General features: G+C 45.8%; 1 protein-coding gene across 2 annotated transcripts in view; it reads left to right on the top strand.

The window, feature by feature from the left end:
* The window catches only part of LOC147417630 (glucosamine inositolphosphorylceramide transferase 1-like), a 132371-nt gene that overhangs the window by 9548 nt on the left and 97235 nt on the right, over positions 1-25588 (top strand). Inside the window, exon 2 of one of the 2 annotated variants that reach the window (XM_086507594.1) lies at positions 5327-5433. The exons of the other annotated variant lie outside the window; for it this stretch is intronic. The gene's annotated coding sequence lies outside the window, so the exon portion shown is untranslated. The remainder of the gene's footprint in view (positions 1-5326; positions 5434-25588) is intronic. 2 annotated transcript variants of the gene reach the window in all.

Below are 25588 nucleotides of genomic sequence, written 5' to 3'. Positions count from 1 at the left end.
GGGTTTTGGCAGAAGGCTGAAAAGATATGCTTTGAACACCCAAGTAGAATTCCCCATACTTGAGCGTTCCCCGAATAGGTAACCCAGTGTGCGCGGAGCCACCTGCTGCGTTGGCCCGCGCGGAGGCTTCTTGAAAGCCGAATCTGAAGTAGCGTTCCGTCGCAATGCAGCACTTGCGAGTTGGTCCCTGTTTGGACGTCATTTGGAGGGCAAGCTCGGGGCCCTGTGGTCTCTTTGTAGACTTGAATGGGTCTTCAGCTCAGCATGGGCCACAAAACGTGGCCGGGGCGCGACGAACACCGTTGGCTTGGTTCGTCGCGTTTTTGGTTGTTCCTGTTTTTCATATAAAGAGCCCTGTCTGGCTCGCATCTTTCCTTTTTGTCATGTGGAGAGCCCTGTCTGGCTCGCATCTTTCATGTTGGGGGTGTGACGGCCCGCGGGTTGGGCGCGTCCTGAAGAGCCCTGTCTGGCTTGCATCTTTCCTTTTTATCATGTGGAGGTGCCCGGCTCGGATCGGGGCCGGCGCGGGTCACGGGTGACGGCCCGGTGTTTGGACGCGTCACGGGGACGGAGGGCGTGTGGTTGCTTTCTGGAGCTCTCTTCACCAAGATTTTGACGACCTGGGCCATTGCGGTTGGAGTCGTCGTGAGGATCGTGCGCGTCGGGCACGTCGGTCTTCAGCTCTTTTCCAGGAGCTCTTTTGCTGAGCTCTGATACCAAGTGTGACGCCCCAGAATCTGGGCGCGTCGGGGAGGGGACGTTTTCCTTTGCTCTGATACCAAGTGTGACGCCCTCGTTCGGGGCGTCGCTGAAACGGGGCCGCGCCGGCTCACCTGCGATGCAAACGGGACCTGCAGGCAAGCAAACGCACATACAAGAACGCAACTTGAAAACTGAACGCAAGAGGGACACGAGAATGAGAGACGCGAACGAATGATCAATATCATAAGAAAGTGCCGAATACAAGGGACGCGAGTAATCACTGGAAAACGGGGCTGGAAAGTTGGGGAAGTGGCACATACTTGCACTTATATGCACCCCTTAGTCCCTTTGGCCTCATGCATAGCCGAACACTCTTTTCCCACGTTCGACGCGGTCGTCGAACTCTCTTCAACCGGGGGTGTATATAAGGGGGTATGAGCCTCCCGAGAACGGCCACGGGAGGGGACCCCCCACCTAGACACGCTAGCCTCACTCCACGCACTCGCGCACCGTGGGGACTCCACGCAAGGTTCCCCGGGGCACGCTATGACCCTCCGTCAGTGCGGCGGAGCCTGAGGCTACGTGGGGCTAGGGACCCGGAACGCAAGACCCGCGAAACGCAAACAGCCGTCGACCCAAGGAACGCAACTTGACCCGAGCCGGTCCCGTCCGAGCCGGGCCCCCCTGAACCGGTGCCGTCCGCGCCAGGACCCCTTGAAGCAACACCTCGACCCGAGCCGGTCCCGTCCGAGCCGGGCCCTCCTGAGCCGGTGCCGTCCGCGCCAGGACCCCTTGAAGAAACACCCCGACCCGAGCCGGTCCCGTCCGAGCCGGGCCCAAAACGTCCCCTCCCCGACGCGCCCAGATTCTGGGGCGTCACAGAAATACTGAGAGGGGTGCCAAGGTTTGGGGCCAGTGCCTTGTGAGAGACTGGGAGTGAACTGTGAAACACCGCTACTCTCTCTCTCTCTCTCTCTCTCTATCTATTCAGTTGTTTTGAAGTCCTAAAAGTCTGTCCTTTTAGTTTGTATGTGGTGCCATCCCATTTCAATGGTAATCAGAGCTTCAGGCGTGTGCTTTCTTGAAAGCATACCGGTCCGTTCAAGAGCAGGTAGAGCAAGATGGCACCTCTACATTCTACAAATTTTTTTTCCCCCCTTTTTCAAGAGAGAGAGATGGAAAGAAAGCTTTACAGTTCTTGCCGCAATTTGATAATATCTATGCCTTGGCGAACTACACTCAAGAATCTCGAGTCATCGCTTTTCTCGAGACAATGCTATGTAGTGGTGGAGCTCTATAGCTACGAAGTGGCACACTCCAAGGACTCGGCAAGCTTTCAAGCAAATTTTTGCTCGGAGTTACATGACATCCTTCTTTGAAGGGTAGCTTTTGGTAGAGTGAAAATGCTTGCTTGGTAAACTATGACAGACTACAATGAGTAGTTGTGAGACATCTATCTTCAGGTGTCTCGACTCTCAAGCAGATAACCTTGGAGGACAATGTGAACGTTATAACCATTGGACTGCCATCACGGCTATAGGAATACTATGTCACAAAGTGATGACATGGCTTGGCCTAAAGGACAGAGCCTAGCTAATTTGTTAAGGAACTCACTTAAAAATTGTACCAACTTATGATACCTTAACCGAGGGACCTAAAACCAGAAAATAAAGCATGGGAGCCAAATTGCATAAAGCAATTGATGACATGGCAGACTGTACGGACCACCGTAAATCGCGTCGCGATTTACGCTGACATTAGCTGACGTGGCATGCGTAGGGACAACGCTTGGAGGGTGCTAGCTTTTGGCTACCAAATGCTTTTAGACTATTGTTTTTCATGTAACTGCTTTTAGCTAGGCCAAGGGTCTTTATAAGCGTGCCAGGGCCCCCTTTTCTGGGAGGTTTTCTTGGGAGCACTGCGGAGAGAGAGGACCCTCAAACATTGTACTTGTTGAAGCATAATAATAAAAAAATACCGAGAAGGGCGCCCGTCTTTGGGGCCAATGCTTCTGGGCGTAGAACTCCATCGTGCAGTGCCGTCTCTCTCTCTTAGTTTTGTTCAGTTGTTTCATTTTCTCTCGCGTGTGTTGCACTAGATCTTCGGCTTGGGGTGTCCAAGTCTATTACAATGGTATTAGAGTTAGACGATTCTCCTCCTACGGAGGGTCTGATCCCTTTATTTGCAACACACATGGATTCCGTTGATGAATCTTGTCACAAACTGATCGTGGCAGCCTTGCCCGTCGACTTGAACAGCAATACGGAATTTTGTAGATGACGTGGCAGTTGTACAAACCCAGTAGTATTGAATTTCGTGAATTGCACGGACATGCTGACGTGGCATCTGTACGGACCGCCATGTAGCGAGCAGTCTCAACTTAGAAGGTGATTGCAGGTGCATGCAAGAAGGGCAACTAGGCCAACTTGGGGGTCTAAGATTAGAAATGCTGAAGTTTTATATTTCTAGAGATAGCCGAGGTGATGGGCTTCGAGCCGTGTTTTATGATGCGTCAGTCGGTGACCAGAGCAGCAAGGTATGCCTTGGGGAAAATTGTCCAAGAAGTTCTCTCATGCTTTGGAAGAAGCTGTGAATTTTTGGGAAAGTTGGGGAGCTTGGGGAGAGTTGCCATGTGGCATGGAAGTAATCCCACATGGCACATGGGAAGAGGAAAGGGAAAAGTGGAGGGTACATAGGGCACTTTGGGAGCCCATTATGGTGTATCAAAGGTGAGAGGAGATCTCTCAAGGCTTGGCTATGGGGGTTTGTGGTCTCATGGGAAAGGGGATGGTGAAATTTTTAGTCCACACCAGCTTGACATGCCACATGGCAGGCTGTACGGATTTCCGCCATTTGCGTTGGCTGCTTTTGGGGACAGTTTTTGGACGAGATGCTTTTGGGTTTATCGCTTTTGAACTGAATGCTTTTGGGGCTTTGGACTTTGGGGCATCCCTTGTAAGAATAAATAGAATCCTTGGGGCCTCACTTTGCAGAGCATCTGGATGCATAGTCTGAGAGCAGAGGTCCCGCGGGTGTTGTACTTTTCTCAAGCATTAATATAAAAATAAGTATCGAAAGGGGCGCCAAATTTTGGGGCCAATACCTCTGGGTACAGAACTACGCCGGGCCGTGTTGACTCTAATTTTAAAGTGTGATAAAGTTGTGAAGTATTTTCAGTGATTCTCTCTTGTGTTGTGCTAGATTTTCGACTTGGGGTGCCCAAGTCTGTAAGAGTGGTATCAGAGCTTCAAGCGTGTGCTTTTCTTAAGAGCAAACATAGCACTTTGGCACTTTGGAAATTGTTATTAAAGAATCTTCGTGTCCCGACCCCGAACTTATTAGCCACTCCCACCCCTTCGTACATTGCGCATCGGGCCCGTCTTCATCTCTCTGTCTCATAGGGCATAAGACATAAAGAATCCAAGATTACACATGAGAATCTGATAGAAATAACACCTCTCAACGGGAAGGCAAAGAAAAGTTGAAATCCGGCGCGGGAATTGAAGAACAGAATAAAGAATAGGACAAATTTTCGGCAGGAAAGTTTGCCAGAAGAACTTCAAAAATCTCTTCATCGTTTAAGAATTTGGATATACGACAGAAGGCAAAGTTGATCCTCTCAACAAGCTCTACACATTGACATGAACATATATTATATCCAACAACTTTGGCAAATTAGGGTTTTTGCAACAAAATTTCAGTATGTGTGGAATTAATGTTTTTGGAAGCTCTTGTTATTTGTGTGTAGATAACTACTAGGAGCGAGGAACATGCATATAAAAGCATTTGGAAGCATGGAGCCGAACATCGACTCTTTTGCAACGAGGTGAACCATTTGCTTAAAGTTTTGCTTGTTTTGCAGGTGAAATTGAGGATGACATGGCAAGGAATTTGTATCTGAAAGCAATCGGGAGCAACGACAACTCATGAATGAATCCGTCGATTCAAGATAAAAATGATGAATTTTGTTTTGAAATTTGAATGATGATGATGCTTGAGGAATGATGCATGAGGAATGATGACTGATGAAATAAGATTCTAGTACATCAAGATTCCCATATGAATGAGATAACTGGATACTGTGGTGAGCGCATTAAGATTTCTTGCGGGGTAAGATGGCTACACAGGGATCTAGGTGCATCAAGACTTCTGGACGGATGAGATGACTAGATGATTGAAACAGTGTGTTTAGTATGGACTAAATGTGTGATTTGTAAACTGCATGTTCAATGAATAAAGAAGTTTGAAATGGAAATTCTCTAAGATGAATCTGATTTATGTATGGAGTTAATGGTTTTTGGAAGATCCTGCTATTTGTGATCTGATAACATATGAAATCAAGAATGAGATGATAACGAATTGGGAGCAACGACAGATCTAAAATGAACCCGATCACGATTCGAGACAAGAAACATGGATTTTGAATGATGATGATGACTAATAATGAATGATATGACTGGATACTGTGATCAACGCATCAAGAGTTCCCACGGGATGAGATGGCCACACAACGATAAGATGACTAGGACTGAATGATTGAAACACTGTTCAGTTTGAACTCAGTGTCTGATTGATGAACAGGAATTCTCGGATATGATTACTCACACATGTGATTGTGTTTCAGTGCAGGATTGAAAGATGGAATGATTGACGAAATGACTGCAACATTTCGGTCTTGAGAAATCTATGGACATGATCGCAATAAGGATTAGTTAATCCGACATCAATGAGGTCGGGTGTGGATTTAGATGTGATTGCTAAATACATTGCTAGGATCATGGTCCTAGATTTGAATAGATTCTATGTGATATGAACTGAATGTGATGTGACTGTCGTCTTTGTACAAGTGCTATATTTGTGTCGTCTAGTGTGTCGGTACTTAGAGTCAGTGTCTACTGAACTGGTTTATGGCTTATGTTTGATTTTGCAGGCGTAATCGAGGGCGATTACAATTCTTTCAAGAGGGGGGGGTATGTGAAACCGGCCTGTTCAATCCAAAAAGGGCGGTAGACTTTACTTTAAACCTTGATTTAGCTTTCACCCATTATTAGTCGTCTATTTTACCTGTACTTTCAAGACACAACAAAGGGGAGAGGGATACAGGCTGCTAGATTGCACCTGTATGAGTAGACGGACACCAGATTGGCCCCTAACTTAGGCGCCCCTTTCGGTATTTCTTTATTGTTCAAAAGAGGGAATAAACGCTGTGGTTCCCTACAAGCTGCCCCGCACAAACTCGGCTGAATTTCCACTGTTCCAGCCCGATTTCGGCAGCATAACTGTACTAGAACCCTTCACGGTCAGTATTCCCACGCATTGATTGACTTTCCCGACGCATACGGGCACTTTGCAAAACCTGGCGAGAATCTGCAGCACGCTGAATTCTCTGTTTTCAGCCCTGAAAATGCGCCAGATCACCTGTACAACGGTCCCCTTGCGTCCCCGAACCTCCTGGGGGTATTAGGGTCCGTTTAGGGCCAAAACCCTAAACCTGCAAAAATACACAGCAGGCTGTAATTCACTGTTTCGGGCTCCGTTTCGCGTGCCGGTCGCATCCTTAGCAAGTCCTCGAGCTCCCGCACCTGTAGGGCTACTTGCCCTTTGAATCGGACGAGATTTCTGGCGTGAAACCTCTCCGAATTCACCTGTACCTGCGGGGGGATTAGCCGCTAGCTAATCCAGTACCTGTGCAAGAGGCTCTTGCCTCGGCAATCGCGCATGAACCCACACAATTGTACATTGGTCAAATGAAGAGCCCACTAGAGGGGCATAACATACTGCCAAAGGGGAGAGAGAGGGCAGTGCGTAGCGTGCAGGGCATCACTCCTGGCACCGCACTGTGCATAAGAGGGAAAGCAAGCACTCCATAGCTCTTAACCTGTGACAGAGACTTGCAAAATGAGCCTCCCAGCTATAAATCACGTTTTTGCCTTCTCTATAAGTAGTAAACTGGCCTCAGAGTGCCAAGTGTCACTCATTTGTGCATTTTCCCGCTTTAGACCCTCGGGTCTAAAAATATCTCACCTGCAGCCTCTGTTGACTTGGCCACAGAGTAACAAAATGATCCCCATGTCAAACTGCACGTAATGACGCGAAGACATTTTCAGGTCCCAAAATAGCAGTTCCCTAAATTTTAGGAGATGCTGCCATTGTATCTTTCTAGGTCATCCGACCCTCTTTGTACACTGCGGCCACATCCAAAACTGAAATGTAGCCTCTGTAGCAAAGGATTCCACTTTGGCTAGTCAATGACCCCACTTGGCTAACCATAGTCCTTGTCCAACCTTAGTGCTCTCTTGCCCTCAGGCCTGGACTCCCTCTGGACAGTTCCACACTAGCTATGCAATGCAGGGCAGTTAGATTTCCCGAGGGGTGTTTCCAAAAAGTGAAAGTAAATAGATAATAAGAAAGAAATCAACAAAAAGGATAGATAGTAGTCACACGCTGGTGACATACCCCCCTCTTGAAATCTCAAACGTCCTCGTTTGCATCTATGTCGTCCATGCTTACTGTCAACACTGATGTATTCAACACATGTCGACACATATACGACACATACATGCTCATTGTCAACCCTGGTGTATTCAACACCTCGTCGACTCATGTATTGCCTGCGTGTGAACCCTGTCCCAATGACATAGTGGTAGCTTCGCACTCTGCCATTGCTTTGAGTCACTAACTTTCCAATGACAAAATGGTAGCTGCACATTTTGCCACTGTCTTATAGTACACGTTGGATCCCGTAACACTTTCGAGCATACCCAAACCGACAGTTTAAGAATGCAGTTACACATGTACTCTTTAATAGAAGCAATCACTGTATCCTTGACAGACTGACAAGAAATACTCACTTCTATAGCACTAACCAAACTTTTGGACATTCCATAAGAGCAATTGCCAAACTGACAATCTGTACAGCTCTAACATTCATGTAACAGGTATTTGATTTGAGCTCACTTTAAATACCATGTACATCATTTGTTTCAGAAGCCATTGTCACACTGACAATCCATGTAGCTTTGAAACTCAAGGGGTCAAGGTAGGTTGCAAATCGAAGGCTTCCAAGTAAAGTGATAACACAGTTGGTGACTCTGCAAGTTCACCTTCTTCCATCCACTTAGCATCCATTGGTGGATAGTTTCTGAACTTTACCAAGTAACGCCTAGCAACCTTGCCTTTCACTTTCCTTTCTTTGTGTGCCAAAATCTGTTCAGGGACCAAGATCTCGTCAAGTTCCTCGACTTCCGGCTGATCTTCAGCTGGCATATCTTCTGGCACATCACCCACATAGGGTCTGAGAAGACTCACATGAAACGCATTGTGAATCTTCCAACCGTCAGGCAATTTCAGCCTATATGCAACATCACTGATTATGTCGCACACTTGAAAAGGCCCATAGTAACGCATGCTGAGCTTTGGAAAGAGTCTTTCCTTGCCCTTCATCTTCTTTAACCTTGCCTTTTCAAACCGTAGAAGCACCCAATCACCAAGTGAATATACCACTTCACGACGGTGACGATCAGCTGCTTTCTTTTGCTTTGCCTGAGTCCTTTCTAAGGCCACTTTGACCTTCTTGTACATTTCATCCATGTCTTGAACATACTTATCTGCTTCAAATATCTTGTCCTTTGTATACAGTATGGGAGGAACTTTCTTGCCACCTTCAACTATCTCAAAGGGTGCCTTGCCAGTTGATGAATGCACTGTATTATTGTATGCATACTCCACCAATGGCAAATACTGCTCCCACTTTCCTTTATGCTCTGACACATAGCACTTCAGCAGATCTAGGACAGTAGAATTTGCCTCTTCTGACTGCCCATCTGTTTGAGGATGAAATGACGAAGAGAATTTGAGCGTGGTACCCATATTCTCAAACAAGCCTTTCCAGAACAAACTAGTCATGCGTGGATCACGGTCGCTAATAATCGACTGTGGCATGCCATGATACTTGAAAATATTGCTCATAAACAAGCGTGCCATCTGATCTGGCTTTATCTTCTTCCTGACAGGAATAAAATGAGCCTGTTTGCTGAATCTGCAAATAATGGTCCAAATACCATCATTTCCTGTCTGCGTTCTCGGAAGATCAAAGATAAAATCCATAGCAATACTTTCCCATGGTTTATCTGGAATAGGTAGTGGTTGCAATAACCCTGGTGCCTTTTGCCTGTCAAACTTGACCTTTTGGCATATTAGGCATTCTCGCACAAAGGCATCCACATCCCTTCTCAATGTAGGCCAATAGAAGAATGTCTCAACCGCTTTCACTGTAGCATCGATACCACGATGCCCTGCATACGGTGGGACATGACTCTCTTCCATAACTTTGTGTCGCAATGGCTTTGTGACACACAATCTGCCATGCATCATCATGAACCCGTCTTTAAGAAGATAGTGTTCATGACGTTGTCCATCCATTAGTTGCTCGAAGACCCTTGCAAAATCTTCATCATTTGCATACTGTTCTCTCATATCATCAAGTTCATGATGATAAGGAATCGACACAGCTGAAATTTGTGGCTTTCTTGACAAGGCATCAGCCACAACGTTCTTCTTGCCTTCCACATGCACAATCTGAAAATGGAACATGGACAAGATATTTGCCCATCGCATATGCTTTTCAGATAACTTTGTCTGTGTCAAGAAGTATCGCAAGGTCTGATGGTCCGTTTGGACAACGAAATCTGCACCTAGCAGGTAGTGTTTCCAACTTAAGAGCGCATGAATCACAGCCAGTAACTCTTTCTCATAGACCTGCATGGTCATCTCTGGCCCTTGCAAAATTCTGCTCTCATAGGCTACTACCCTGCCATCTTGCATTAGCACAGCACCAATGCTACTACCGCAGGCATCACACTGGACAACAAATGACTTCCTAAGATCTGGCAACACAATGACTGGATCTGAAGTCATCTTTTCCTTTAAGAGATTAAAAGCTGAAATCTCTTTCTGTGTCCATCTAAAGGTGACTGCCTTCTTTTGAAGAGCATGTAAAGGTGAAGCAATCTCAGCGAAATTTCGGATAAACCTTCTGTAATAGGAGCATAGTCCCAAAAAGCTTCGGACATCATGCACCGTCTTCAAATTTGGCCATGACTTGATCGCTTCAACTTTTGCAGGATCCATTTTGACACCGTCCTTTGAGACAATGTGTCCCAGAAAGTGAATCTCTTCCAGAAAAAACTCACTTTTCTTTGCATTGATGAGCAACCTATGACTGCGTAGCTCTTTGAACACAATGGCCAAGTGATGCCTATGCTCCTCTTCATTCTTTGAATAGACTATCATGTCATCAAAGAACGTACCAACAAACTGCTGGTGTGGACGGAAAATTCTGTCCATCATCCTATTAAACGTAGCAGGAGCATTTGTGAGACCAAAGGGCATCACTAAAAATTCGTAAAGGCCAAACGTTGTTCTAAAAGCAGTCTTGTGCACATCCTCTGATCTAATGCGGATCTGATGATACCCACTCTTTAGATCTATCCTGCTAAACATAGCTGCTCCTTCTAATTTGTCCATAATATCATCAATTCTAGGTATAGGGAACCTATTCTTGATGGTATTCTTGTTCAGTGCACGGTAGTCGATGCACATACGCCATGAGCCATCTTTTTTCTGCACCAACAATACTGGAGAACAGAATGGAGATGAACTGGGCTGAATCAGCCCTTTTTCTAACAGCTCCTGTACTTGGCCCATTATCTCTTTCTGCTGAGCCGCACTAACCCTGTACGGAGGCTTATTTGGTGGGCTACAGCCTGGCACCAAATCTATCGCATGGTCCTCGGGTCTCTCTGGCGGTAATTGAGATGGTAATGAATCGGAAAAACAGTCACTATACTGTTGTAAAAACATTGACCTTTCTTTATCTAGCACAGATAAATTTGATTCATCACAATCTGACACTTCACGTGCAAAAACCAAGTACGCAGAAAGATGCTTTTTCATTACAGAAGTAATAGCAGAAGCTGATACAGTAGGAATAGACTCCCCTTTAAGCTTTACATCCAGAATGTGAGTCTTTCCCCTGCTCTGTACAGTGATCTTTTTGTTGTAGGCATCCATGATTCCCTGTACACGAAATAACCAAGGAATACCTAACAACACATCACATCCGTCCAGTGGCATGATGTAAAATTCTTCAGCATCTACATAGGACTGGATATGTAGACGCAACTTTCCAATGATGGGTGTCACAGCCTCTGTATGGCCAGGACATGCCAAACCTGCCTCTGCTGTATACCCCATCTCTTCAGGTCTGATTCCCAACTTTGAAGCCAATTCTGGGGAAATGAAGTTGGCTTTGGCACCTGGATCAAAGAAGATAAGCACTGTTTGATCCCTAACCTTTCCCCATGCTCTGCAAAGCTCACTTGCATCTGAATTTGGCTTGTCGCCCACCATATCTGGCACTAGACCAGCCATGGGCTTCTTTCCTTTCTTGTCTTCCTTGTCTTCAGAATCAGCTGGCCTTTTCTTTGTAGGACAGTTGTAAGCAATGTGGCCAGGCTGCTCACATATAAAGCATTTGTTCTCTGTCCTCAGGACCTTCTTTTGCTCTTCTGACTTGCGAGGAAAACGTCTTTTCCATTTCTTTGCTGGTCCTTTTTCTGATTCAGCCGTAGCTTTGTCTTTCCTTGTGTTGGCCGACTCCTGAGTCCCTTTAGGAGCCTCATTGGGAACGTGCTTCTTGGCTGAATTTTTCTTGCCTGATCCTGCCTTGACGCCAGTGTTAAATTCACAATCTTCTCCCTTGAGCAAACCATTGCCAGTGTTTGCTACCTCGATGAGCTGCGTCAAAGTAGTGACTTTGGTCTTTGTGCAGTATTTTCTCAATCCTTTGGGTAGGCCACAACAGTATTTTTCAATCTGTTCTGTCAATGGCACAAACCTATAGGAAGTTACTGGAAGTAGAGCTTTCCAAAACTTCCGATTGTAATCATCCAGATTTCTGCAAGTGGCAGCATTAAGCTGGTGCCATTCTGTCATGACATCTGCTTCGAAATCATCAGATAACCATGGTGCTGCAAAAATCTGCTTGAAGTAAATCCATGTGGACGGAGCTTGCCCTTGAAGCAATAAAGTTGTCCACCATTGTCCCGCATTCCCTGTCAAGAAAGTGGCTGCCTTGCGGACCTTTGAAGCCTCTGTAAAGTTTCCCCCTGCATAGGCCTTGTCAAACTGCTGGAGGAATGAAAGAGCCTTCTTCCTGTCATCAAACCCTGTAAAGGTCGTGAATGACACTCCTTTGCCACCTTCTTTGTACGGAGTTGGCCTCTCCAGCGGCGTTAAATTGTCATATGGAAGTGACTGAAACATAGGAACACTATTAGGGTTCATTTGTGTTTCTTGGCCGCTATTAACTTGACCTGGAAATGCCATATTTGGCTGCTGATTTGTAATTCCAGCCATACCAAAATTTGCTTGTGGCATCCCAAATTGTCCCTGAGTGCTTTGAAACCCTGGTTGCATACCCATGACACTGTACATGGGGTTAGGCATCATCGTTTGAGCACCCGCAAACACTGTTCCTGGCGTATAAAACTGATTTCCAGGTGCATGACCAGCCATGCTTTGGAATACGGATCCACCTCCAAAATAGCCAGGGTGTACTGAAGGTGGTGGGAAGACTTGTTGCATAGCCTGTAAGTTGCTTCCCTGCCCATTAGAACCAGCTATAGGCTGCTGAAAGGTGGCGGGCTGAATTGGTACAGCTTGAAAAACTGGCATCTCAGCCACCTGTTCTTGCACCTTAGGCATACGTTGTGGAGACTGCATGTTCTCCGTCAAGTGTACAGGTGTTTCCATTGACTGTGCGGTATGAATCACCTGTGCTCGAGCCTTAACAGGCTTTTGAATATGATCCAGTGACCCAACTTGCTGAGACGGAACAGGAGGTTGCAGAAAGGCTAAAAACCTTGGGTTCTGCATTACTTGTGTGAACATAGCCACAGCAGTAACCAACTGGGTCCTGAATATATCATCATCAGTCTGTGGTGGTCTTGAGGACTCACCCACTTCATGTGTCTGTTGACCCTGTGAAGAGGAAACCTCTTCAGTCACATCATCTGGTCTGTCAGCCATAATTACAATTCCCTGTGTCTCGTCTATGATCCCCTGTGTCTTCAAGCCCAAAACTGACCAAGGCTCACTTCTATGGGAAAAAGTGATTTAATCCCGTCGATGGAACCATGAAACCGGCCTGTTCAATCCAAAAAGGGCGGTAGACTTTACTTTAAACCTTGATTTAGCTTTCACCCATTATTAGTCGTCTATTTTACCTGTACTTTCAAGACACAACAAAGGGGAGAGGGATACAGGCTGCTAGATTGCACCTGTATGAGTAGACGGACACCAGATTGGCCCCTAACTTAGGCGCCCCTTTCGGTATTTCTTTATTGTTCAAAAGAGGGAATAAACGCTGTGGTTCCCTACAAGCTGCCCCGCACAAACTCGGCTGAATTTCCACTGTTCCAGCCCGATTTCGGCAGCATAACTGTACTAGAACCCTTCACGGTCAGTATTCCCACGCATTGATTGACTTTCCCGACGCATACGGGCACTTTGCAAAACCTGGCGAGAATCTGCAGCACGCTGAATTCTCTGTTTTCAGCCCTGAAAATGCGCCAGATCACCTGTACAACGGTCCCCTTGCGTCCCCGAACCTCCTGGGGGTATTAGGGTCCGTTTAGGGCCAAAACCCTAAACCTGCAAAAATACACAGCAGGCTGTAATTCACTGTTTCGGGCTCCGTTTCGCGTGCCGGTCGCATCCTTAGCAAGTCCTCGAGCTCCCGCACCTGTAGGGCTACTTGCCCTTTGAATCGGACGAGATTTCTGGCGTGAAACCTCTCCGAATTCACCTGTACCTGCGGGGGGATTAGCCGCTAGCTAATCCAGTACCTGTGCAAGAGGCTCTTGCCTCGGCAATCGCGCATGAACCCACACAATTGTACATTGGTCAAATGAAGAGCCCACTAGAGGGGCATAACATACTGCCAAAGGGGAGAGAGAGGGCAGTGCGTAGCGTGCAGGGCATCACTCCTGGCACCGCACTGTGCATAAGAGGGAAAGCAAGCACTCCATAGCTCTTAACCTGTGACAGAGACTTGCAAAATGAGCCTCCCAGCTATAAATCACGTTTTTGCCTTCTCTATAAGTAGTAAACTGGCCTCAGAGTGCCAAGTGTCACTCATTTGTGCATTTTCCCGCTTTAGACCCTCGGGTCTAAAAATATCTCACCTGCAGCCTCTGTTGACTTGGCCACAGAGTAACAAAATGATCCCCATGTCAAACTGCACGTAATGACGCGAAGACATTTTCAGGTCCCAAAATAGCAGTTCCCTAAATTTTAGGAGATGCTGCCATTGTATCTTTCTAGGTCATCCGACCCTCTTTGTACACTGCGGCCACATCCAAAACTGAAATGTAGCCTCTGTAGCAAAGGATTCCACTTTGGCTAGTCAATGACCCCACTTGGCTAACCATAGTCCTTGTCCAACCTTAGTGCTCTCTTGCCCTCAGGCCTGGACTCCCTCTGGACAGTTCCACACTAGCTATGCAATGCAGGGCAGTTAGATTTCCCGAGGGGTGTTTCCAAAAAGTGAAAGTAAATAGATAATAAGAAAGAAATCAACAAAAAGGATAGATAGTAGTCACACGCTGGTGACAGTATGTTACAAACTGATGACGTGGCAGTCCTGCTCGTCGACCTGGAGAGCAATACGGAATTTTGCAAATGATGTGGCAGTTGTACAGACCCAGAGTATAGCAATGGATTTCATTTTTGATCTTCCAAAGACTCAGAGTGGGCATGATGGCATCTGGGCAGTCATCAACCAATTCAACAAAAAGACTCACTTTATTCTGGTAAAGAAGACAATTAAAGCCGACCATCTGGCTAAGCTGTTTATCTCACAGATTTTCAGATTACATGGTATGCCTAAATCTATAGTTTCAGATAGAGATCCCCGTTTCACGAGCTGGTTTTGGAGAGCAATGGAGGAGAATATAGGCACACTCCTTAAATTCTCGTCCTCGTTCCACCCACAGACAAATGAGCAGTCGTCGGAGGTAGCCAATTCCGTGGTCTTGGACTTGTTAAAGTCGTACAACTCAGTGGGAGATGTATTTGCCTACAATGGAGTTTGCCTACAATAGCACGGTTCATACGTCTATGGGGAAGGCACCATTTGAGATTATTGAGAGTGTCAAGAAGGTTCTACCTATTATGAGCACCAAAGATAAAACTTTTGAAACATATCAGTATACATGGGATTTGGACACTGCTTTTGCCAAGGTACTGGAGGTTCTGGAGAAGTCTCAAGCACGGCATAAGAAGGCAACAGACAAGCATCGACATACTTACAGCTGAAGGAAGATGATTGGGTGCTACTACGGTTCGAGAAGGCACGGTTGCAGAAACCGAAGGGTAAGGAGAGGCTTTTTCCAAAGCCAAGTATGCGATACTATGGACCTTTCCAGATCCAAGAAAAGATCAATGATGTATCCTTTAGACTAAAGTTACCAGAAGATTCACAATGCATTTCATATGAGTCTATTGAGACCTTTCAAAGGTAAAGTGCCAGTGGACAGGGAGCCAAAGGAGGAGACCGAAGTGGAAGAGACAGAGGAGATTCTTATTCCAGAACAGGTCCTGGCTCACAAGGGAAGGAAAGTGAAAGGTAAGCTGACACGTTGGTATTTAGTCAAGTTTAGGAACTATCCCGCCTTGGATGCCAAGTGGATGGAGGAGGAAGACCTAGCAGATACTCCTCAGATTTTAGAGCTTTACCTTGAAGCTTTTGGTTTAGCACCGACTATTCCAAGAGTTATCAATGAATCAACAAGTTGAATCTGGTGCGGTGCGGACTATACAAGAGGAGAGTTACTCTGCTCCTTTGTCACATGTTACCTCGATGGAAAAGAGCTACTTGTTTGTTTTGAGATTTCAAGGATACTGATGGACTGACAATATTATGCTGAATGGCTATATGTAAAGAAGTACTTTGGAATGGGAATTCATAATATGAATCTGTTACATGTGCTCTCTTATGTCTGTATTGTTTGAGCGCATGTTTGAAAGAAGAAATGATTGCAACATTTCTTTCTTGTTCACCTGAGGGTGGTGTGGATATGATAGTAACGAGATTTAGACAATCAAGACATCTGTCAGAGATCAACTGTTAGGTGCAGTGGAATGAATGTTTGAACTTTGCTCAAGATCAGTACTCCGAACTGTGCTCAAGGTTCCTTTTGTTCTTATGGAAAGTAGAGCCTTCCGTTCTTAATGAGAGAATGCTATGATCACAAACAAAATGAATGGACACTGTGCGTGCAAGTGTATGAGACTGAGAGATAGAGAGAGAAGAGAATACGACACCAGAGACTGTTGTAAAACCCTCCTCCGAAGACCCCACTCTCGTCAGCGAGAGTGGTCTACTATTGATTGCACAAACTGGTACAATGATGATGCATGTGACTGATGCAAGTCTAGGCTATGGCGGTGTCGACGACGGTGATGGAGAGACCGACCTAAGGGCTGAAATCTGCAACCTTTTATTTGCTGTCCAAAAACGCTATGGGCTGAAATCTGCTGTTGCCGAAAACGCTATGGAAACGCTGAATTTGCTGGTCCTTATGGTTGAAAATCTGCATCTACTGTGGGGCTGAATGGCTAGGGAAACTTGCTGAAAATGACTGGCTGAAAATCTGCAAGGGCTGAAAATCCGCAAAAACGCTAGATGTTGGGGTCTGTTGGCGATGACTTCTGGATGAGGAAACGCTAGGTGTGGGGATGTCTTTGCTTGGAGGAAAGTCCACCAAGGGGTTCTTGCTTGAGAAGTTGCCTGTTGAGCTTGGGCTCCTGCTGCCTCTTCTGCCAATTAGTGCTAGTCTAGGTTTGCTTATATACAAACTTACTCAATTTGCTCTACCTACTTTCCAACAAAAGTCACTTAAAAATAATAAGTGAAAAATGTCAAAAATAGGTAAAATAGGCTAAATGCACTGGAAAATTCTCCTAAAAATTTTTGATGGGAATGCTTATGATCATGCTGTGTGCAACCAAAGGATATGCATCTACACTAAGTGTCTGGACATGCACGGTCTGCGAACAGACTCATAAAAGTGCCAGATCACTTCTATATCTGGACTGACTGGACTGACTGGACCCTTGTCGTGCTGTAGCTTGTCCACGGACACGTAGGGCTGGATGTGTCACGTGACATCAACGCAATTTGGATGTGATTGCTAAATAAGTTACAATGATCATGACTCTCATCTAAGATTTTGACGAGGATAGTAATGTGAATGTTTAGTGACTGTCGTCTTTGTACAAGTGCTTGTTGATATATGTGGTCTAGTACACCAGTACTTAGAGTCAATGTCTGTCGAACTAGTTTTTTTAGTCCTATGTCTGTTTTGCAGGCGCAAGAGGGGGATATTTTACAAAGTGATGACGTGGCATGGCCTAAAGGACAGAGCTCGGACAAAAGGGGACCAAAACCCTAGCGAAAGAGCCAACATAAGTTTAACCAAATTAGAGAACCTATCTAAGTGGCCTAATTTTTTAAGGAACTCACTTAAAAGTTGTACCAATTTATGATTACACCGGCTAAGGGGCTCAAAACCCAGAAAATAAAGCATGGATTCAAACGGACTGCTGCAAATTGTGCCGCGATTTATGCTAACATCAGCTGACGTGGCTTGCGTACAAACAACCCTTGGAGGGCGTTAGCTTTTGGCTACCAGATGCTTTTAGACTTCTGCTTTTCATGTAACTGCTTTAGGTCTTCATAAGTGTGCCAGGGCCTCCCTCTTTGGCAGATTTGCTTGGGAGCACTACGGAGAGAGAGGACCCTTGGACATTATACTTGTTGAAGCATAATAATAAAGAAATACCGAGAAGGGGCACCAATCTTTGGAGTCAGGACCTTTAGGTGCGGAACTCCGCCGTGCCGTGTCATCTTTTTCTCCGAGTTTTGCAATTGTTTCAGTTTCTCTCGCGTGTGTTGCACTAGATCTTCGGCTTGGGGTGTCCAAGTCTACTACATATTGTTTGTCCAAACAAGTTTCTCCTATGGAAGAGATTATGGAACATGCTGTGGTTGGCTACAACCTTATGAAAGGAACCAAACCCTAACTTTGTTGGAGAATGGGATGGAATGATCTGAATAACTGCTCGTTTAGTTGTAAATGGAACCTTTCAACAACTCAGGGTGCAAAGTGGGGACCGTTTGGTTGTATATGGCCTCTGAATCTCATGGCCCAGACTTCGATTCTTCGGGAGTGTATTCATGGGGGAAGTGTAGGCTTTGAATTTCTCATGGCCTAGGACCTCAATTTATGTCTTTATGTCTTCTGAGTGCATCTGTAATCATGTGTGTTGCATCGTGATGTGCCATAAATTTTTCCAAATTAGGTGAGATTGCTTCGGTTTGTAATTTTAGTGCATCAAGACACCCCTTTAAAGATCAATGCCGTTTGGGTGTGATGGCTAACTTTCCTATGGCAGAATACAAGAGCGCCAATACAGAATGAGAGAATAGATTGACCCTTGAAATGACCCTCAGATTTTTGAACTAACTTAATCGAGTATTGTAGATCTAATCGTGGATGATTACAAGAGGGGGCTAATGTCTGTAAGGTGCAGCGGAAGTGAATGTTGAATTGTGCTCAAGATGAGTGCTCCTAACTATGCTCAAGGGTTCTTTTTACTTATGGAAGGGAGAGCCTTCCGTTCCTTTAGTGAGAGAGTGCAAATGATCACAAACAAAGCGACTGACATTGTGAATGAAGGTGCTGAGACTGAGAGAGAGAGAGAGAGAGAGAGAGAAGAATACGACACCAGATTGTTGTCAAACCTTCTCCAAGGGCCCCTCTGTTGATGGCGAGAGAAGTCCATGCTATTGATTGTACAAATCTGGTACAAAGGTGCTGATGCAAGTTCTTGATGCTATGATGCAATGATGATCTAAGTTGGGGACGACGGCGAGGACGATGACGACGTTGATGACTGCTGGCTGAAAACGCTGACTTCAGAGGTTGAAAACGTTGCTATGTCGGGGCTGAAAAACGCTAATGTTGCAGGCCAGAAACGCTGGACTGCAGGGCTGAAAAACGCAAAATTTTCTGGCTGAAAAACGCTGGTCCAGCCTGCTAAAAACTGCTGATCCAGCCTATTAAAAACATTGATGCTGATGGCTGGAAACGTTGGTCTAAGTGCTGACCTGCAAACGCTGAATGCTGAAAGTCCTGGCGCTAGGGCTGAAGGTGCTTGAAGAAAACGCTGGTCTTGTTGAGGTTCTTGCTGAGGAGAAACACTAGAGGGCCTGCTGCAGAATTTGCCTTTGCTCTCTTGGTTTCTTCTGCTTCTACTGAGTGACTGCTAGGTTTCTTTTATATTAACTTAGCAAACTTTCCCTACCCAGTTTCCAAACAAAGTCACTTATTAACAATAAGTGAAAAATGGCTAAAATAGGGAAAATGGGTTCAGTGTAATGTAAAATGCTCATGATGGCTATTGACTGTAATGCTGATGATCATGCTGTGTGCAACCAGAGGATATGCAACTATTCTAAGTGCCTGGACATGCATGGCCTGCGCACAGGCTCACAAAGGTACCGGAACATTTCTTAAGCTGACCTGAACCCTAAACTTGAAGTAGCTTGTCCACATGCACATAGGGTTAGATGTGCACGTGATATCCCCTCCTTTTTAAAGTGGGTACCGATCTACAATGGCTTCCTTGTAGGCTGCCAACAATTTGGGGTAATCTTTCATCGAACTGCCTCGTGGGTTCCTCGATCCTTGAACTTCAAAAGGTACTGTTTGACTTGCTTCTTTGAACCATGGCGAAACCGATGCAACAACACTTGCTCCGGCTCCATGACTTAGCTTCATCGATGATCTTCGGCTCTTCTTCTTTGGAAATGTCCTTAGGAGGTGTTTCCTGAAACACTTTCAACCAAGAAACATGGAAAACGTTGTGCATTGACCATGAGTTAGGCAATTGCAATTTCATTGAAACCTCATTTATCTTTTTAATGACGGGAAATGGACCATACATTCTAAAAGATAACTTAGGACATTTCTTTGTAACTTGCTTAAGACGTTGCTTTATGATCCTTAAATAAACCCAATCCCCTTCCTTGATCGAAACATCCTAACGATGCTTGTTAGCCTGTCGTGAGTAAGACTCCTGAGCCTTGCTTAGCCGAAGCTTCACACTCTCAGAAATCTCATCCAACGACTGACTTTTAGCGTTGGCATTAGGCATTTGACAGATTGAGCGAGTCAAAAGTGACTGGAACGGATTGCCAGAAGCTGCCTCATACGGAGTTCGACCGATGGCAAAGGAAAAAGAGTTGGTCAAAATAGCCTGAACCAATGGGAGATAGAGCTCCCAATGAGACTGCTGTACATGATGACTTTAAAACATCAAAAGAAAACTGATTGTAGACCTCTGTCTGATCATCTGACTGTGGATGAAAAGTCGATGAAAAATTCAACTTAGTGCCAAAATTTTCAAAGAGTGCGCGCCAAAAATTAGACGTGAACTTAACATCCCTATCTGAAACAATCGACTTTGGCAAACCACAGAGGGGGTACCAATGCTTTATGAACAACCGTGCTACATCTTGTGCGATAACTGTGGCCATGCAAAATTTGCTGAAACGATCAACAATTGTCAAACATTGAGTGTTCCTTGAATGCAAACTAGGTGGAAGGTTAGTCACAAAATCCATGGAAATATCCTGAAAAGGTCCATCGGGAATAGGCAGCGGAAGCAAGAGGCCTTGTTGCTTACTCCAAGGAGCTTTTACCTTTTGACAAATAGTACACTGTGTGACATAACGAAACACATCCTTTTGCATTTTAGGCCAATAAAAGAATCTTTCTGTTTTTTCCAGAGTGGTGTTCATTCCCCTGTTACCACCCGTGAGAGTCATGTGCATCGTGCAATACGGTTGTCCTGAGAGAGGGCAACACACATAGATGGTGACGAAAATATAACAAACCATCATGAATGAGATAGTTGCTAGGCCCTTGGGAAGCAAAGAGCCTGCAACCATTGCTTATTAAACTCGGAATCTGCGTATTACTTCTTCATGCTGTCGAAAGACACACCTTGAAGAGAAACTGTGGATCTTGACTCAAGAGCCAGGATCTGTCCTTTGCGACTTACCACATCTGCAACATGGTTAGCTTTTCCAGGCACATACTCAATCAAACCTCCAAATTGCTCAAAAAATTGTGCTTGGCGATCACTCCTATGTGCACTAGGCATAGATTGGAGCCACTTGAGGGCTTGGTGATCTATGCGAACTGTGAACTCTCTACCATACAGAAAGTGCTTCCAATGCTTAAGAGAGTGAATGACAGACAAAAGTTCTTTATCATAAACTGAATAGTTCTTTTCCGTACTATTGAGTTTTCGACTATGGAAAGCAACTGGACGATCATGCTGTTTGAAGCACAGCGCCTATGGCGACATTGCTCGCATCCGTCCATACCTCAAAGGGGTCATCCCAAGAGGCAAGGATAAGACACGGCGCGTCTGTCACCGCAACCTTGAGAGCTGCGAAAGCCTCAATGGCTGCCTCGAGCAAATCCACGCATTGTCGACGAGTCTTTACCCCTTTCAAACATCTGTCATGGGTGCGGCAATGCGTGCAAAATTCTCTATGTACGAACTATATGCTTCACATAAACCAAGAAAAGAACGCACATCATATGCAGTTGTGGGCAAATCCCAATTACGTACCTGTTCCACCTTCGCGTGATCTAGCTTGACGCCTTCTGCAAAAATGATATAACCCAGATAAGTGACTTCAGTGAGAAAAAACTCAGATTTCTTAGTTGCAATGTACAATTGACACTCATCCAAACGGGTTAATACCCTTTCGACATCCTTTTCATGTTGTTCCCATGATGCAGAAAAAAATGAGAATATCATTCAGAAAGATGAACACACATACACCAACCATATCGCCAAAACGGCCTACCATGAGACTGTTAAATGTACCCACGGCACCTGTCAATCCAAAAGGCACGACTACATACTCCCATTGCCCTTGCTCTATGCGAAAAGCGGTCTTGTAGATGTGGTCTTTGAATGCTCTTACCTAATGGTATCCACTTTTGAGATTGACCTTACTGAAAACCTTTGCCCTATTGAGCCTATCGAGGATATACTCAATGTGAGGTATCGGAAACTTGTTCTTGACGGTCATCTTGTTCAATGCTCTGTAATCAAAACACAAATGAGACGATCTATCCTTCTTGCGGACAAACAAAATAGGAGCAGCAAAAGGACTTACACTAGGACGTACGAATCCTTGGGCCACCAACTCCGTGAGTTGCCGCTCTAACTCTTCTTCTTGTGTCTTGTTCAAACAGTAGGAAGCCTTACTGACAGGTTGTGTCCCATCCGTAAGCTCGATGCGATGGTCCTCCGGCCGCTCGGGTGGGAGACGGGGTGGAAGATCATCCTGCAAAAAGAGATGCTTAAATTTGGTACACAAAGCTGAATACCTGTCTGGAGGCTGAATGCTGTGGGTAACTAGAGAGGCATAGATGAATGCTGCTTGTGCTCCTCGGCGTAATTCACGCTTCGCCTGCACATGAGAAATGAGAGGGCAAAGAATGCAGACCCTCCTCACCACGAATAATCATGGGAGAGTCACTTTTGGCATTTAGAGTGAGAGTATTGTCCGCCCAATCAATGAGAGTATTATGCTCACGAAACCATCTAATGCCCAAAAGCATATCACATCGTGAAAGAGGAGACACGACAAATTTCCTACGGAAGGCAGCTTGTTGTACTGTAAACAACACATTAAGGCACTCTTGCGTTATGAGAGAGTCCATATCGGGAGCGAAGCCCGACACCTGGAGAGGAGATGTCTGACTAACCTCTAGGCACGCTCTCTCTACAAGAGGGGCACTAATCACATCATGCATAGTGCCTGAATCAAACAATATGACAAAACACTAATCCTTCACATGACCATAACACTTAAAGAGAGACTTATCAATGTGTGTGTCAGAAACATGTGAAGATTCAGATTGGTTCATTAAAGTGCTTGTGGTAGCTGTCGATGCCATGAGTTCCTTAGATGTGACCCTTGACGTGACATTGATAACAACGACCTTCCTTAGCATAAAAGACTTGTTCTTTTGCGCTTATATATCTTCCTAAAATTCCTTTTGCGGCTTTTTCATCCGGGGTTAGCTTATGTTTACAGGTGTTTTAGCTTTACCCTTAGATTCATTTTGTGAGTTCTTTTCCGAAGGATTAGAGGAAGATTGGCTAGAAGAGTTACCGTTCTTACTGTTCTTACCGTTCTGAGGGTTCCGAGGAGTCTGAGAGGTACTTATAGAAGAGTTGTTTTCCTTGGGCTTTCCCTTATTGTGCTTCATCTCTTGGAAGAGAGCAATTGCTGCCGCCTTGTTGAGATCCACAGGGTCGAAGACTTCTACATCAAACTTGATATATCCGTCCAACCCAAAAAGGAACGCCTCTTTGTGCTCATCATCCGATTTGTGTAATTGGGTGCCGAGCTGCAAAACACGGTTAGAAAAAGACATGACTGGCATACCATTTTGTTGGAGATTGCGCCAATCTTCTTTCAACCGCGCTAGGTACTGAGGAGGCATAAACCGCGCCTTGAGCTTGTCTTGGAAGTCGGCCCAATTGAAAGAAAGGGGTGTATTTCTTCGGCTTCCTCCAGGTGCGCGGTCAACTGTGCCTCTTGCCATGCGTGGTACCAATTAATGGCATCACCTGCAAGGTACATGTGTGTGAGAGAGAGAGAGAGAGAAAGAGAGAGAGAGAGAGAGAGAGAGAGAGAGAGAGAGAGAGAGAGAGAGAGAGAGAGAGAGAGTAGACACAAATGCCAAAGACGGTGAAGAGGGGGCGATCAGCCCACCATGAGCAAAAGACCGTGTCTATACAATCAGATGTGTGTTCTTTGTGAGATGTGGAAGTGGGTAACATAAATAGGTGCCCAAGGGGAGGTAGGGCAAGGCCTGATAAAAATCCCCACGACCCAACATAAAAATGATACATGGAAATATATGTGGGCACCCGGACAAAAGTGGGCGGCCGGCCCCAAACTCGGGCAGCCGCGGACCAAGAGCAACCTAGGCTATGGCCCGGAGACATATATTAGCCGTACAAGTATGTCCTAGACCTGTGAAGCAGCAGAGTGGTGTAAGTCTAACACCCCCTCTCAACACCTGATGCTGAACAAACCGCGTGAAGCCGAAGATGTGAGGCAAATGATGAAGATGTCTGCGGCGATGTCCACTGAAGGACTATACTCCACGAGTGTAGCAGCAGTCTTGGGATGTCTCAACCGCCAAGAAATCTCTATGGTAAAGTGCCGTCGCGAGCAGTGTAGCAAATTGCTGTACTCCGCCGATACAGTGTGAAGATATTGCGTGAAGGTCTCGAACTGAGTGTGAAAACAACTCCTTGTCGTGAAAGAAGTGTCAATAGACTTGCAAGTGTCCTGCCCAATAGGATCTGTGGTGTCTGTAGTCGAACCGTCTAGAGAAAATGGAGAAGCCCAAGAACCGTCATGAGAATGACTGGAAGCCTGTCAATGCATGAACCTGTGACCCAGTGTGGCCAGATGGCTAAGCTGTGTAAAACTCTAGGAATGCCAGATATAGCAATTTGCGCCGTAAACTCCCTTCGAATCAAGGAAAGCCAGACTAAACAGTCTGCACTGTAGAAGCTACTGTAAGCTACAGCAGTCACCAAGAGACCGCACGGACCATCACCGGATGGTGTCCTGTGAGTAGGTAGGGTAATCCAAGATGAGGGAAAAGCCAGACCATAGTCACAAGGGACGCATTCCGAGACGGGGAAGGGGGACGGGGCTCAAATGGATTTTTAGTGTAAAAAAGAGGGTTGGACGGCAAGTGGGGACGGGAAGCCCGAAAAAGGGCGTCCCTTGTTACTATGAGCCAGACTCAACAATCTGTGCAAGGGCCTCTGAGAAGAGGTGTGGTCAGCTCAAGCTGTCTGCACCGTAATCATCCTGTAGAAGTAGGGAAGCCTTACTAAGTAGTCTACGCTGTGAAGATCCTCTGAGAAGAAGGAAGGCCAGACCAATCTGTCTGCGCCGTCTTGCCTGTATCTCTTGCCTCCAATTCTCCGGTGTCAACCAAAACAAAATCCGTGCCAACAACGCCACCAAACCACAACTCGGTGTGATGTAGTCGTGGGATGATGCTTGATCTCCCGCATCTTGCGGGTAAACTCTCCAAGAGAGTCCAAAGCATTGAAGTCCACTCTAGTCTGTAGATCCAAGCAATGAACCTGTCCAAGAAGAGATCCAAGATCCTCTCCCTAAGTCCATGTAGATGCTCCTGTGTAAGCAAGTGATCTGACGTGTCGACGTCAAGTGGTAAGTGTCTGTCCACCCAAGATGGTGGTGTCCTCCTTGGGAATGTCGGAATCCCATATGCCATGAGCATGGCCATATCTCGTGTGAACTCCTTTGATGAGTGCATAGGTGTGTCCATAGCAAACCACAAGTCACCACCCCCTCTGGAGTGAGCAACCGCCGAATGATGGCTGGAATGAATGGATTTCCGAAGGATCGTACGCCCGTAGATGATCAAGCCGATGTCGAAGATACCGTGTATTGCAGCAGTCACGGAGAGACCACACGGACCACCACCGGATGGTGTCCTGGCAGGAGGTAACTTCATCCTCTGTGAAAAACACAAGCCATGTGGCTGCTGTCCACCCAAAAACGCAATTGCGAGGTGGTGAAAATGTTGCTGTCCATCGATTTTCAGCTTGCTTGTACGCTTCTAGCAGGGTCCGGAGCGGTGCAGAGGGCGTAGGAAGGGTGGTGAGT

The sequence above is a fragment of the Adiantum capillus-veneris genome, chromosome 30 (genome assembly GCF_014529385.1).
Source record: "Adiantum capillus-veneris isolate H3 chromosome 30, ASM1452938v2, whole genome shotgun sequence".
NCBI lineage: Eukaryota > Viridiplantae > Streptophyta > Polypodiopsida > Polypodiales > Pteridaceae > Adiantum > Adiantum capillus-veneris.
This window is presented reverse-complemented; position numbering and strand designations above follow the sequence as displayed.